The sequence below is a fragment of the Bactrocera dorsalis genome, chromosome 1, assembly GCF_023373825.1.
Source record: "Bactrocera dorsalis isolate Fly_Bdor chromosome 1, ASM2337382v1, whole genome shotgun sequence".
In the NCBI taxonomy this organism is placed as follows: domain Eukaryota; kingdom Metazoa; phylum Arthropoda; class Insecta; order Diptera; family Tephritidae; genus Bactrocera; species Bactrocera dorsalis.
Window position 1 is genome coordinate 108,108,773 of NC_064303.1, and position 17,474 is coordinate 108,126,246.

General features: G+C 35.4%; 1 protein-coding gene across 1 annotated transcript in view; it reads right to left on the bottom strand.

Moving 5' to 3' along the window:
- Positions 1-684, bottom strand: part of LOC105222387 (hypothetical protein) — a 29,653-nt gene extending 28,969 nt beyond the window's left edge. The window contains exon 1 of the mRNA XM_029548733.2: positions 467-684. The gene's annotated coding sequence lies outside the window, so the exon portion shown is untranslated. The remainder of the gene's footprint in view (positions 1-466) is intronic.
- Between the last annotated feature and the right edge of the window lie 16,790 nt (positions 685-17,474).

The following is a 17,474-nucleotide window of genomic DNA, read 5'->3' on the forward strand; positions in this document are numbered from 1 at the left end:
ATGACAAAATATTAAATTTTTTGTTGTTCTTTGTTTTATTCTATTTTTTAATTTTTTTGCTTATGTTTACTATATTTTATATCTGATTTTTTTTTATAATTTTTATCAGCTATTTTTTCTTTAATAACTATATCTCTTACTAGATTAGTTTTACTTATTTTTATTAGTTAAATTGTAAATTATATTGTTATATTTTTTTATAACTTCATTCATTGTTTTAACAATTTTTTATTTTGTTATAATTTTACTTTAATTTCCATTTCAACCAATTTTGTATTGATATTTCTTTCATCATACATTCCTCAACCCTCAAGTAAGCTACAAATATCGCTCTGTTCATTGTTGACTTTGCTTTGAATTGCTACTAAACACTTCAATATTCACAAACACTACGCCCATTCAAGAAATGAGTCCTTTTCACGCCTCTGCCCACACACAATCACACCGAAATCGCAAGGATATTCACCTTTTTTGTTGTTATTTTGTAAACCGCTGCTTTATATTCGAATGAGTTTTTTGTTGTATCTGTTTTTTTTTCTATTAATTTACACAGTTCCTTTTTAGCTTTTGCGTATCAAAAATGAAAAATATGCAGTTATATTTTTGTTTTTGATTTGAAAACACTGCGTTAGTTTCAGCTCAAACCATACGCAACGCAACACTTTTACCAACTGAACGCCTTAACGATTTTACCACAGTTTATAGCTGTCCCCAAAAAGCGCTTCGCTCACGCCAACATCATTACCACCACACCACAACGCCATCGTCCACAGCCAGCACGAACATCAGCTGCGCCAACGTGATCATCACACACCACGCTTTATGCTGCTTCGCTGCCACTGCGCCACCACAGCTGCGCACAGCAGACAATTAGCCGCAGCTGGCTTTGAGTTGGTAGCAGCAGCGCCGTCGATTTTGTGCTCCTCAAGCGCCGAGCGCATCACTTCGGCCGAACAGCTGACTTATGTTGCGATGCACCGCTGTGACTGCGACGTTATGCTGCGGTCGCTTCTGACGTTGGCAGTGACTTACATATTGTTGTTGGTCTATCAAAAACCGCTAATGGTTGGATTTTTCTTTGAAAATTTGGAAATAATTATTTTATTATTGCAATTATTAATAAGGAAAGCAAGAAAATTCAGCAATTCAGTAAAGTCAGTGGGAATTAGTTACATCACCGTCACATGGTCACACGGACATTTACATAAATTGTGACCGGCCGGCATGCTGAAAATGTGAGATCTCTCCCTAGTTAATGAGAAATGTAATCACCATGCTATAAAAATCTGGCGTTAATTCGTGTTTCGAAAACCAGGATCTCATGATGTAAAGTCGTAAATAGGTGCTACATTGCCAAACGGTATGCAAGCTCAGCAATATACTCGTAATCATTGATTATTGTACAAATACTCATCAGGTTGTGAGCTTTAACAAATTTCTATACATGTATTCGGGGGTTCGAGGGTTCTATTTTTTAAGTTGGTGGATCTTAAAGTAAAAATTTTGAAATCAAGTTTCCTCCATTCGGCAGTAAACCTCTGCTTTGTCCTTATTATAATATGCAGACGAGTAGAATCACAAAATAAGTATTTTTCCTTTCCCCGGGCGCATACAATTTCCATAGAAATTGTGAAAATACTCGGCTGATAGTCTTGGTGCTCTTTTATTATATATTTCGTTAGGGTATGAAAAGAAATTGGTTTATTCACTAAGAGATATTTTTATAAAATTTTTCTAAATATTTCTCTTCATTAAGTTTTGAACCAGCAATCCGCTATTGAAGGAACATACACGAAACCTATCAACTAAGAAAAATCTGTAAGAGAATTTGTATGCCCTTATATTTTTATATACTATAATATTAAGTAGGGTTTGGTAAGTCTTTTCGTATTTTGTCAATAGATTTAGCATCAAACGGTTTTAAACCATTTAAAAAGGCTTGGCTACAAGAGAAAGCTCGATGTTTGGATACCACATGAACTGTCTGTGAAAAATTTAATAGACCGTATAGGTCAGGATCTTAACGTGGTGAAGCTCAACAAATAGTCGCAAAGCCAGGATTGACACCTCGAATGGTTATGCTGAGTGTTTGGTGGGATTGAAAAGGAATCATCCACAATGAGCTGCACCAGCCTGGTCGAACGATTCATTTTACATTTTACAACAGATGAGATTGAAGCAACGAAAAAAACGGCCAGAACTGATAAACAAAAAGGGTTTCGTCTTCCATCAGGGCAACGCTAGACCACACACATCTTTTTCGCCGAGAAACCAGAATAATTTTACACTGATGGAATAAGGTCTCTAGCAGAAAAAGCAAAAAGTGGTCCACTAAATGGTACATACATTTTTATTTATTTATTGTTATATGTAAATATAAAAAAATAAGTTGAAGTTTGATTAGAAATACGAAAAGACTTTTTCGACTACCATTGTTTTGCAAATTCGTTGCTTAAGTCTTTTGTTGCATTATTTAAACTAGATGTATATATACTTACAGATATATGAATCATTATATTAATAGTGGTTTTTATACATTAATGTGCCCAGACATCAAAATTTAGCCTCATTATTGTAACACTTTTACTGACTTAAACTAAAGACTTAAGCAACGAACCCAAAGTTTTGTTGCATTTGCCAACCTTTGTATGTATTTATTAAAATTGTGAATTTAGTGTCTCTTTTAAATGCACAACGTTTGTGTTTTTCCCCACTATTATGTTGCTAGTCGCATTTCCCATTATACTGCCTTAATGCAATTAAAAAGAATCACTGTCATTAAAAGTTGTAGGTCGCGCAGAAATTAGTTTTTTTTTAGATCAGGTGATGAAGGTGTTGGGCAATAAATAATTATTTTGAATTGAAATTATGTAAATATTATAGGAATTTATTGCATATTAGAGTAGAGTAATGGAAAAATATTGCAACAAATCGATTAATTAAATACTGACACAATAAGTCCAGCAATAGAACGTGAATGCGAAAATTCAGCATCAAGATAAAATTTAAAGCGAATGAGCTACTGTAATGCTTACTCGTTTCAAACCTTAATAACGAATTATGCTCAACTTATTCATAGTCAAATAATCATTGCCATTAATTTGATATTAAGTCTTAATTATTGTTCGGGTTTTCATTAAATTGCAGTTTAATTGGCTGAAAATCCGCATCTTTAAAATTTTTACTAGAGTTTTAATCAATTTTTATTGCTATTAATTGAAAATTCCAACTCAAGTTTATTATGCGCCCTTTCACTTGACTTTGAAATGTATATATGTATCCAAGTATTACTAATGTATTGGTATTTAAAAACATCTTCGCAAAATTAGTGTTTAGAATTTTACGTTTATACGCAAATAAATACACAAAATATTAAATCGAAGTCATTAACAACATAATGTGATAAGTCGACTTTGTAATTTTGTTGTGTAATAAAAAAGTCTTTTTTGTAATGCTTACTCGTTTGGAGAGAAAAATATTCTTTGGATTTTTGAATTCAGGATTACAGTGTACATATACATATGCATTGGGCAGTCGAAAAAGTCTTTTCGTATTTCTAATCGAACTTCAACTTATTATACCCTGAACTGGGTGCATTAAGTTTGCCACGAAGTTTGTAACACCCAGAAGGAAGCGTCGGAGATCCTATAAAGTATATATATAAAGTATATATACGAGTATAAATGATCAGTATGTTGAGCTGAGTCAATTTAGCCATATCCGTCCGTCCGTCTGTCTGTATATATACGAACTAGTCCCTCAGTTTTTAAGACATCGTTTTGAAATTTTGCAAACGTCATTTTCTCTTCAAGAAACTGCTCATTTGTCGGAACTGCCGATATCGGACCACTACAACATATAGCTGCCATACAAACTGAACGATCGGAAAAAAGTTCTTGTATGGAAAACTTTTGCATTTGACAAGATATATTCACGAAATTTGGTATAGATTATTTTCTAAGGCAACAATGTAATCTCCGAAGAAATTGTTCAGTTCGGATTACTATAGCATATAGTTGCTATACAAACCAAACGATCGAAATCAAGAGCTTGTATGGAAAACTTTCGCATGTGACGTGCTATCTACACGAAATTTGACATGGATTACTGCTTAAGGTAATAATATAATCTCCGAAAAAATTGTTTAGATCGGCTTACTATAGCATATACATAGCTGCCATATAAACTGAACACATAGTTACTAAAAGAAAGTCACCTGTGAAGGGTATATTAGCTTCGGTGCAGCCGAAGTTAACGTTTTTTCTTGTTTTTTTTTTTATATTTGTATTAATAAATAAATAAACAAAACCATTTTGGTCGATCACTTTTTGCCATTTTTCCGCTAGAGACATTATTCCATCAGTGTAAATCGAAATTTTGAAGTTTCCAAAACGGAAGCAAACAAACCGATGTTGTACTACACGAACTGTAGCAAAACTAAATTCATTAATATGAACTTATCACCTTTTTAGAGTTAAATTTCGTTCCAAAACAAAAATAAACGCCTGAGGCATCTACATACAAACATTCCATAAATCAGATCGCCTAATGAACAAACCATAAAAATGTTGCATTGCAGGTCAGTAAGCTAAATCGATTAGTGCAAATGCAGTTAGGCGTTTTACAGCCAATTGACATTGACAATGAAGTGAAGATGCGCACAATCGATGCAACTGGCACAGTCAAAATAGGCAAAAAGTATAGAAAAATTGCGCTCATCTTTCTTATTTGTGCGTTTGTATGGATGTGTGCGTGTAATGCAAGTCAGCTGATACAATTTGAGCGGTTGAACTTGAATAATTGCAATTTGGATTTCGAAAGCGTTCAAGTGCGAGACACTTTACTGGCATTGACACTTCTAAAATGCAAACAAAAATTATAAAGACATAAAAAAATGTATGAAAAAAAAATAACAAATATTAATTACAAAATATTTATCTCGTATTTAATTGCCAACGGATGCGGCTCTGAGGCAAGCGAAAGGCATAGTCGCCCCATAGCGCCCCCAGAAAAGCGTAAAATGAGCTAAACGCTTGCATTTTTGCCAGCCTGCACTTGACCTCAACAAACAATAAATACTTAATGTCAGCCAAAGGCATGCGCAATTTGTTAAAAACGTAACAAATACTTTACTAAATATGTTAGAAAAATAATATATGCATTTTGGGTGCAAATCGTAGTAGAGTTGTGACACAATTGTGTGTTAATTAAACACAAGGTGGTCTTAATTTCACTGCGAATGCACTCGGCTAAAAATTAGCTACTACATTGATAAGAATAGATAAGAATATACTTTTTTTGAGTTCCAGAAGTTAGCAGAGGTCCTCAGAAATATGTCCTTTCCTCGCTGTTATGAATGGTGCAACTGAATGAGAAAGGCCGAAATGTAAGATTACGGAGAGCTTGAGAAGCTGACCGATAGGGGTAATGCTCGAAAATTCTATTATGTAGCATACTCTGGTAGAACCCCCAGAAGTGATCTAGTGACTGACGCCCAGATCATACTAAACTATAGAACACTTTCCGAGCCTGCTGAACGGCAGGGAAAGCAAAATACCTGGAAATGGTGAACCCGATCATCGGCCGAAGAATTGATAAGGAGCATAAGGGCAGTATGGGATGGTGCATTATCGTGGTGTAAAAACCAAGAATTGTCTTTCCACAATTCCGGCCTTTTTAGGCAGATAGCAAACGATGCATACGTTCAAATAATATTCCTTGTTGACTGTTTGACCGGTTGGAAGGAATTCATAATGCACAACACCACGATAATCGAAGAAAACAGTCAACATGACCTTGACTGTGTTTGAGCGACTTTGGCGCGATTTTTTTGGTCTCGGCTCTCTTTTGGCACGATATTCGCTCGATTGATCGGTTGTTTCGGGGTCGTAAGCATAGATCCAAATCTTATCGCCAGTTATAATGCATTTTATGACACTCTAGTAGTCGGAAAGCATCGTTTCACACACTTCAACGCGACGCCTTTTTCCCCAAAAATTCAATGTTTTCGGTACCAGTCGAGATTTGACGCGCTTGAGGCCCAAAACATCCTTCAAAATGGTATTGGCTGAGCCTTTCGATATGCCAACTTCATCAGCAAGGTCTCTAATTGTTAATCAACGGTTTTTCAACACCAAATCTTTGATTTGTTGAACGTGAGCTTCGTCGGTTGAGGTTGATGGTCGCCCTGGACGCTCTTCGTCTTCGACACGTTCACGGCCGGCTTGGAACTCACTTTACAAGTGGTAAACATTTTGTTTAGACATAGCCTCATCACCAAAAGCTTTCTGCACCATCCTCAACGTATCCGCAGCAGAAAATTGATTCCGTAAACAAAATGTAATGCAAATTCTTTGCTCAACAAATTTCGACATCGCAAAAAACGAAAAAACTCACTTTTAGCAGCTCACAAAACGACGCGTATCCCAAACACTAATGAATATTTTGACATGAAATTTTACATAAATGTGACTGACAGTACTACCAATCTAAAAAAAAAAATAATTCTCAGATGTCATTTGCCAGCCGTGATAAGTTATGTGAGCCAATGTTTCACCAAGAATAAGTATATCCAAGCAGTAAAGACACACCTCAGAATTCCTCAATCTACTACAATCTAAATAATACTGTGCCTAGGGGCCTATTTTTCGCCTCAATCTACTACAGTCTAAATAATACTGTGCCTAAGGGCCTATTTTTCGCCTGTATATCCGTTTATGTCTTTTTAATGGACACAACTAGTGTAACAGCCTAAAAACGACGATTTTTAGAAAAAAAAATATAGAAATTTTACAATCGATTATTTTAAAATTTTCAAGGTAGGTGTGCCTTTTATGTATAATTTAAGAATACACAGTAGGACTTTCGAAGAAAAAACTAAGTATTTTTCGAGTTACATAAACAAGATTTCTGAAGGCGCTAAAAACAATTCCAATTCTAAATTTATTTAGATAAAAATTTGTTGGTGATTGAAATATTTGTCTTCTGGCAACCTCTCAAACAAAAATTAAAAAATGTAGGTTAGAGTAAAACAAGCTCGAACAGAAGAGAACGGTTACCTATCTTCAAAAAACACAATTCTTCGTTTTCTTTGCAGATAGATAAGAAATTTGGACAAAGGTAAGCCAGTGTTGCAAAAAGTATATGAAAATTTTTAACGGCGATCAACGCGAAAGAATACAGTTACATAAACAAATACAAGAGTATGCGTATAGAAAAGCAAGTTTTAATTACAAATAATTGATTTTCAATGGAACTTCATTTGGCCAAATCCAAATTTTACCTCTTAATCGAGCACATAAAAAGCCATTATTCTTGTTTGTTTTTATTTTAAATTTCTGAAGAAGATGCCTCAAAATAAACAACTAATGGCGCATACACTCTAAATATATATATTTTTCTAATTATTAAAAAGCGTGCCATTATGTTCCACAAACAAGTTATTACCGTATCAATTGAGTTTAATGTTTTCAATGTCGTCTCTAACCGCAACCACTGACGGCCTAAATGGACACACACCTTCTTTTTCAACTTTTGCAACATTTTCACGCACATGTTTTGGTAAAACGGTAAAATAAGGCAAATTATATTAATAAAAGCCAAGTGAAGAGGAGCATACACTTGACCTTACGTTACACTTGAGCTAAGCTAAATAATTATCAAACTCAACCCAAATAACAAACGTGTATAAGTACTCACGAAATATTGTAGAGTAACAGTAAATGTAAAAAAAATACATAAATTAATATACTTTATGTATATACGAGTATTGTGTGTACTTAGGAGAGTGGCATTTGAATGGTTGGCTTTTGTAATTTCCACTCAACAATTAACTTGAGATGCTCACCTGTTGAAAATATTGGATTACGAAATGTATCTAATGCTTTCAAGATTAATATGTATGAGTACATGGGATGAATGCAATGATGAACTTACCGCTTTACGTGCCATTACTGCGTTAGACCCGATGTTCGGTGAGTGCGAAGATAGTTATGTTAGTTCAGAAGACAGTTGGGTGCACTTAATCGGAATTTCCTTAGATTTTTATCCAACACAAGTTTATATGCGAACAATAAATGCCAGCTCGGCAGCATACCTCAAGACTGTTGCGATACGGGTTTCTGTCGCTGCAATAACGATAATATAAGAATGCGATAAGAAGAATGCAGTCTTCCAGGATTGTCAAAAACGAGCAAGGAACAGGCAATTTCAAATATTTTTCAAAGAAAGAAACAATATTTTCTTCTCGAGGACTTTTTGGGTACCAGCACTGACAGGAATTGTTAAAAATCACAACTCAAAACCATAACTCTGAACTTCTTTATGCGATCTTTTTAAACTTGAAATGTTTTGAACGTAGAAGAGAGAATAAAGAGAGAAGTAAAACACATTTAACTTTAAAAAATCTCAGCTATAAGCTTCTTATGAACTATTCCAATCGCAGAACAAACGCGTCTACTATAATGAGACGTAGAGCAGGCTTTACAGGAAGAATAGCTTTTCGACTTTAACTCTTTTATGGAGTTGTCGAAAGACTTCAGACTTGAAAGATGCCGATACAATGTTTATTGCTGCTTAAATGAGTATTGATTTCGAAGCGAAGTTCAGAATTTTGCAATAAAATTTATGTAAAGCGTACTTTTCTTCTTTATACATTAAAATCCGTTTTTCATTTTTTCAGGTAGTTTCGGGATTTCGCAAATTCAACTTTATTTGATCAATATACGCGATTTTTATAAGTTTCAAATTATAAATCCCGTAGTTTCGGGATTCTTCGAGATTTCACGAATTTAACTTTATTTGATCGTTTGATTTGTTTCGGGAACTTTATTTGTTCAATAAACGTGAGTTTTATAAGTTTCTAATTATGAAATACCTAATAGGGTCGATCCCGTAGTTTCGGGATTCTTCGGGATTTCACGAATTTAACTTTATTTGGTCAATAAACGCGAGTTTTATAAGTTTCAAATTATGAAATAACTAATAGAGTCGATCCGGTAGTTTCGACATTCTTCGGGATTTCACGAATTTAACTTTATTTGGTCAATAAACGCGAGTTTTATAAGTTTCAAATTATGAAATAACTAATAGAGTCGATCCCGTAGTTTCGGGATTCTTCGGGATTTCACGAATTTAACATTATTTGGTCAATAAACGCGAGTTTTATAAGTTTCAAATTATGAAATAACTAATAGAGTCGATCCCGTAGTTTCGGAATTCTTCGGGATTTCAGGAATTTAACTTTATTTGATCAATAACCGCGAGTTTTATAAGTTTCAAATTATGAAATAACCAATAGATTTCACGAATTTAACTTTATTTGGTCAATAAACGCGAGTTTTTTAAATTTAAAAGTATTTGAAATTTCGTAAAGAAAAGTCAATATAAAAACTCCTATTTCCTTACTCCCAGACTACAATTTTGAAGTTAAGGTTTGTTTTACAGCCCTAGGATAGTCAAAGCCCCTAAATATTTCTTCCAACTTACTTACAAAAATATTTTTTGGTTTTATGCACAACATATGTGTATTACATACTTATTATATTGTACTAGTATATTATACTAATATTTATTGTTGTTTTTCTTAAAATCAGTATTTCTTACCCCATCATCGCCAGACAGTTGTTGATGGCGACCGTGAAAAAAAATTCCACATTTATCAAAAGCATTTTTTTGGTTAAACGCTTTTGGCGGAAACTCAGAAGCGCGGTCATTATCAGACACCATTAGGTGAGTAACAATTGCTATTGTTGTTATAATTACTGTTATTTCTATCATTGACGGACAGAAAAACATTTGGAGCACAAAACAAAATAAACACTGAGAGAGCATAAATATGCCAGAGAGCATTTATACAAATACTTATGGCATATACATACATACATATGTAGGTATAACCTAAAGGCAAGTGCGTGAAGCTTAGATTTGACGTTTGAAATTACCGTGAAGGTAACGGATTTCTTTTTACTATTTTCACTTGTTTGTATAATTTTGGCTTGCGAATTTTACGCCGTATTATTTACGTATTTTTTCTCAATATATTTTTTATCACTTTGTTATTACTTTTTTTGTCGTTGCCCAGCACCTGAAGTGATCTCGTTTGCTGAAAATAAATGAGTTACTTGACATTGATTTTAGCACGCGGCGGGCTCGTTAGCATAGCAACACTTTTCGAGCTGCATAAGCGTGGTACGTACATACATATACATATGTATGAATACATGCATGGAAGCTCAGCCGATTATTCATATTATGTGTCTGCTTGTGCGCTTACACAAACTTACTGCTTTTTAAACTCTCACTTTCCATCACATTTCTTTGTGTGTGTGGCATTAACGCCCACCACTTGGCCTCGCTTAGGCGTGTGACACGTGACTAAAGTTGCCTAAAATAATTTTAATAAAAAATAATACTTAAAATATTTTTACGAAATTTTTATTTAAATAACAGTGTGCGTCAAATTTGTGGCACCTGAAGTAATTAATAATATATATATGCATGTGTAAAATTGTTGAAGCTTCTAATTTTCCACAAATTTTAGCGCTCTTAACCACAAAAATACTTCAGTTTCAAAATTTTATAGAAGCAAACAAATGTCAATCCCGTATTTTCGGGATTCTTCGCGATTTCACGAATTTAACTTTCTTTGGCCAACAAATTCGATTTCTTAAAATTTTACACTAAGAAACAACTAATTGGGTCGGTCCCGTAGTTTCGGGACTTTTCGGGATTTCACGAATTGAACTTTTTTTGATCAATAAACTCGATTTCAAACAAAATTTAAATTAAGAAACAACTAATTAGGTCGAGCCCGCAGTTTCGGGATTCTTCGGGATTTAATAAACGGAGTTGAAATTTGCCCAATAAACTCAATTTTGAAATTATGCAGTAACTAATCTGATCATTACCGAAGTTTCTGTGCTTTTCGCGATTTTACGTAGGCAATCTTATTTAGTCAAAAAAAAACAGATTTCTATATGATTCAAATTATAAAACAATTTATCGGATCAAACCCGTAGTATCGGAACTCTTCAAGATTTTACAAATTCAAGCTATTTATGTGGTGAATAAATGTGTTTTCTATAGGTTTGAAGTTTTGAAGCAACTAATTGGATCAATTCAGTTTCGGGATTGAAACAATTTGAAACTATGAAGCAACTAATTGATGAGTATATAATCCCGAGAAACCGAGTTTTTTTTTGCAAAATATCTGAATTTTGTTTTATTTGAAAAAAATTAAGCAAGCACCTTTTATTAAATTTTTTTTTATTTATTACAAATTTTTTTTTCTATTAAAAATTTGTTTTTAATTTAATTTTTTTTTTGCACCTAATATTTACCCTGTATTTCTTAACAGTGCTCTATATATTTTTGCAAGCTGTCAACATTTCTAAGTCGCGATGTATCGATACTTTTATGTTTACATTAATCTGTCTGCGAAACTTGGCTAACGTTGCTTATACGCCCCGCATCTCCATAATTTTCAAAGTATTGCTGGCCTAGTTTTGGGTCATGAATATTAACATATTTTTTTCAATATTTTTTTTTAATTTCTTATTGACTGTAATAAGATTTTTATAATTCCACGATTAGATTTAAGGGCACTAAGGAATATAATATCCGATATTCTAGTTCATTAAGTTCGACAAAATAAAGTCAAATTATATGTAAAAGATTGTTATGTTATGTTTCATGTTTTGAAAACTTTTTCCGCGAGGGTCTACTAATCTCAAATAAAGAACAACAAAGAATGAAAACAACTGTTATCAAAGCTGGGAGTACTTATTGTTGGGTTTCTAAAATAGAGTATATTAAGGAATCATAAAATTAGAATACAATTAATATGGATACTCAGATTTTCAACGCTCTCAGACAATAAACCACAGACTGAGATAATTAATTATTTTTGTTTTGCTTTGTGTACTTTAAACAATCTTTATTGTTGTGATGAGGGAATTCGGTTATGGTTTGTCATTTATTCGGCTAATATAACATTAATTTATATGAACAACAATTATGCATATAAATATAGCATAATCTTAAAATTGTTTTTAACAGTGGGTGGAGGTGGGGTTGTCATCCGATTTCATCCATTTTCACAATGTTGATAAATGCTCCTATAGGAATTGTCTTAAGCGAATTTGGCTATTGTAGCTTCAGTGGTCTAGTAGATATATGCATTAAATTATTAGAGGGTAAGACCACGCCCACGTTTAAAAAATTATTAGCCCACAGTTCGGTGACCAAAACTATTATACTCTGTAGCAACATGTTGCCAAAGTAAAAAACTGCAAGTATTGACCGACGCTATCGAACACAGGTCAAGTGATGATAAGTGTAAACAAACATGATGGTGATAATGCACGCGTTATTTAAATACATATATGTATATATGAGTGTCCATGACATGCAGGTATAACGAGTTTTTTTTTATAACTGTCCCTTTTGATAAGTCAAACAATCAGCAAGTAAGTGACTTTCGACATGCTATGGCTTTAACATGAAGATAAGCACACTCGGCTGTGGGTGCAGGAATAATTATGTACATACATATTTCGTCAATTTCCTTGACTATTTAACTAATATCACAGTACATTTCCAAGCTAACTTTCTGCGTATTTTGATTAACTTCAGATATCACGCTACCCGATTGGCCAATTTCGACCAAGTTTAGTACGTGACATACCTCTGACATTTTTATATCACAGCAATTGACATAATTAGATAAAACTTGCACTAATAATTCCTTTAGAGTATGCCACCTTATGACCCAAAATTGTCCAACTCCAACAAAACTGCTTAAGGCCTCAAATACCGGAAATGTAGACTCAACACCAGTGTCTATAGTTGACTTTTCAGTCTATGTATGAGATACACAATTAAAATTCCGAGAAAATCCTCTACTGATAATACCAATATGTGAGTTATCTCAATGAAAATGAAAGAGCGTATTTTACTCATAACAGTGTACGAGTATTAGTTGTGCTAAACGATACATGTGAATTCATCAAAAATCAGCCGAAATCATCATTGAAATTCATGGAAATGGAACTGAACATCTGCAAAACACCGTTTCTCGCATTTTAACCGAACATTTGGGCTTACGAAAAGTGTGTTCCGCACAAATTGACTATGACGACCGAAAATTGCTCAGAACCCAACATTCGAAGGACGAATATTTGACCAAAAATCTCATTTTAACCATTAACCACTCTCCGTATTCACCTGATATGGCACCATGCGATTTGTTCCTTTTCGAAAAATGTGCATATACCTATGAAAGGAAAGCATTATGCAGACCTAGAGGCCATTCTAATACTGACCAAAATGGCGGCCATACCGGCCAACGAGCTAAAACACTCGTTCGATATGCTTTTTGACAGTGCAAAAAACTGTATTGAAGCAGACGCAGACTATTTTGAATAAAATAAATTGATTTTGCCAAAAAAAAAATCCATTTGTTTTGTTTTTCTTTAAAGTTCTGTTTGCTTTGGAACCCACCTTGTATATCAATTTGAGCGAAAAACACTTCTCAACATAATCGTTCCTGCAAGGGTTAAACATGTCAACAACACATTAAAGTCCCCTACTATTTGTTGACACTTTGTCGTGATGAATTTATAAAAATTTATTTCGAGCATTTTATACGCCTGTGAGTTGACTACGCTAACAGTTCGTGATTACATCGCCAGGTGTGAAAATGTTCGTGTTACGACGGATATTTGACAATCTACTCCGTGCCGACGATTTTTATGACATCATACAACCGTTATTCTTCTTCACACATCTACTCGGCATTACGTCGTCCATTGTAGTTACGAATGAACGCGGCGTCAAGTCTTTGGTTTTCTCACGATTTTCTTATATTATTTTCATAGTGAATATGGTTTTTTTCGCCTATGGCAGTTTTTATGCGGTCTTCATTTGGAACATAGGAGATATCGAAAATTCTGTTTATGGGGATATCACAAATACTTCGCAAAAATTTCTAAGTTTGGCAAGCTGCACTGCGGCATTTGTTATTTGCGTAATGAATTTTCGATGTAGGCGGCTACTAGTGCAAATTTGTGTGACTTTTGCAAAATTCGATAAGAATTTTTTCCGGATCGGCATACATTGGAATTACGCAAATATATTGTTACGTTTGATTTGTCTCCTACTTTTTTTGAATTTAGTTCTCCTGACTATTTTCATTAATTTCATATTGTTTTGGGTATACTCGTACAAAGCTACTCCTGTGCCGGTGATACTTGTTACGTTGACGGTACCGATTTGCATATATCACGCACTTTTCATATTTAACTTTTTGTTGCTGGGGACGGAAGTGAGATTTGACGCATTGAATAAGGTAAGTTAGATAAAATAAATATAAGTAAAACAAATAAGGCACACTTAGTTCGGGTATGACCGAACTTTTTATTCACCGTATTGTCCTGCAGGATGGAGTCATGTGTAAAAGTTCACGCAAGTGCGGAAAGTTCTCTGATCGCCATTCACCTGGGAGTGGCCAGAAACGATTCTTTTACATATGGCTCAAGCACCTCTGGACTTCCGGTCTTTGACCAAGTATCCTCTGGGTAGCATAAGAACATCCGTTTGAACGCGAACTAAAGTTAGAAGGCGAAACATCCCCTCAGCAGGGTTGAGTGTTGGGTTTGGGACCCGCCACGTATAAAACACTAGCAAGGAAAAGAAGCAAACAGCCTCGGAAGAGAGACTCCCCTTTTGACGAACATGGCAAACGAATTAAGGATTACGATTTGAGGGCATGAACCTGGAAGGCTCGCTCCCTTAATTGGGAAAGTGCCGCCGCACAGCTGGTGGCTGTCTTCGTTAGAGTGAAGGCTGACATCGCCGCCGTCCAAGAAATGCGATGGACTGGACAAGGACTGAGGCGAGTAGGTCCTTGTGGCATTTACTACAGTGGCCATATAAAGTAGTGGGATTCGTGGTGGGAGAGTGACTCCGTCGTCGAGTACTGTCATTTACCACGGTGAATGAACGTCTAGCCACAATTTGCATCTAAGCGAAGTTCTTCAACATATCGGTGATTTGCGCCCACGCCCCGACGGAAAAGAAGGACGATGTGACAAAAGATGCTTCTATGAGCGCTTGGAGCACACCTACAAGAGCTGCCCCGCCACGATATCAAAATCGTTCTTTGCGACTTTAACACCAGGGTGGGCAAAGAAGGTAACGTTGGCACTACGGTCGGTAAATTCAGCCTCCACGATGAAACATCCCCAAATGGGTTGAGGCTGATCAACTTCGCCGGGACCCGAAATATAGTTATCTGCAGTACTAGATTCCAGAATAAGAAAATTCATCGCGGCCGGATCGAAAAACCACCAACCAGATCGATCATGTTGTGATAGACGGAGGACACGTCTCCAGTATTTGAAATTTTCTATTCGACTTGCACTCCTGCTCTCTGAGAGTACTCGTCATAAGCAAACTGTGGGACGGCATTTCAAGCTCCCGACGTATAGCTGCAAACGAAACCGTTGGTTTCGGGAAATGTAAAAGAACAGCTGGTACGACGAGGAGTGCCGTGTAGCAACGGAAAGAAAACAGACTGCCTACCCCGCAACGTTACGATTGATCTCAACACTTGCGGGATGGGATAGATACCGAGAGTTGAAGAGGGAAGCGAGACGCATTTGCAGACAGAAAAACAGAGAGGCCGAAATGCGTGAGTATGAAGAGCTTGACAAGCTGGCCGGCAAGGGCCGCTGCTGCGGCTTATAGAAGGTCTCAAGACCGGAGCATACTCTTGTAGAACCCCCAAAGTTGATCTAGTCAATGATGCTCAGAACATACTTAAATTATAGAGGGAACACTTCTCCAGCCTGCTGAATGGCTATGAAAGCATAACGTCAGGAGAAGGCGAACCCGATTTCCCAATCGATGACGATGGAGCAGACATTCCATTGCCCGACCATGAAGAAGTTCGAATAGCAATAGCCCGTCTGAAGAACAAAGAATTTAAGGGTGCTCTGCCCAATCCATAAAATAGGAGACCCCACGATCTGCACCAACTACCATCGGATAAGCCTCCTCAACATCGCATACTAGTATACTCTGTAGCAACATGTTGCAAGAGTATAAAAATATAAATATTGACCGACGCTATTGAACACAGGTCAAGTGATGATAAGTGTAAACAAACATGATGGTGATAATGCACGCGTTATTTAAATATATGTATATATAAGTGTCCATGACATGCAGGTATAACGAGTTTTTTTTTATAATTGTCCCATTTGATAAGTCAAACAATCACCAAGTAAGTGACTTTTGACATGCTATGGCTTTAACATGAAGATAAGCACACTCGGCTATAAGTGCAGAAATATAAATCAGCTGTGGCTTGTACATTTCCAAGCTAAATTTCTAAGTATTTTGATGAACTTCAGATTACTAGAGTTACAAATTCCCGGTTGGAACTATGACATGTAAATTATTAGAACTTTTGATTGAATATTTTATTTACTTCCCGGTCACCGGCCCATATAACGGTACTGTTAAAAATTACTACAGGTGCTATAAACCATTAACTAAATCTAACAGAGACATACAAATTTTACACGCGAAATGTTGTGAAAGGGCTTTTGAGAGCCGGGGTAAAATTGGGCATGGTATTGCCCACTTTTAGGTAAAATTCTCATATCTCGCTACCCGATCGGCCGATTTCGACTAAATTTAGTACGTGATATACTTCTGACATTTTTATATCACAGCAATTGACATAACTAGATAAAACTTGCACTAATAATTCCTTTAGAATATGCCACCTTATGACCTAAAATTGTCCAACTCCAACAAAACTGCTTAAGCCCTCAAATACCAGAAATGTAGACTCGACTCCAGTATCGATAGTTGACATGTGACCGAAAATATCAGTCAATGTGTGAGATATACAATTAACATTCAGAGAAAATCCTCTACTGATAATATGGCTGTGTATTAAAAAGCGTTGAATGGGTTCAATACTTCCCTGAGTACCCATATACCTAATATAAAACTTACGGGTGAATTTATACCGCATATATCGGCCAATATGTGTGTCAATACAAAGAGATCGTATTTTACTCACAGTTTATCTTTGTGCCTAAAATAGATAAATTTGAGCGAAAACTTGACCTAGCCCCTATATAAATAATATCAGAATTTTCGAACAGAATTTACTCCATTAGAGTGGTGATTGTATGTCAGGAATTTTATGAAGCTCGGGGAACACTTTTTAGTATGTGACAAGTTAAGAGTATGTGTTGCTGGCAAAAATAGATAAAATACTACTCCAACTCTCATACTTTCCTGAAGGGGCTGACTATAGCATATGGTGGCTCGATATCGGCATACAAATTAACAGCTTATTGGTGAGAAAAAAATGTGTTCAAATTTTCAGATCGATATCGGAAAAACTGAGTCGCTTGTTCGCATATATCCAGACATACGGACGGACAGATGTACAG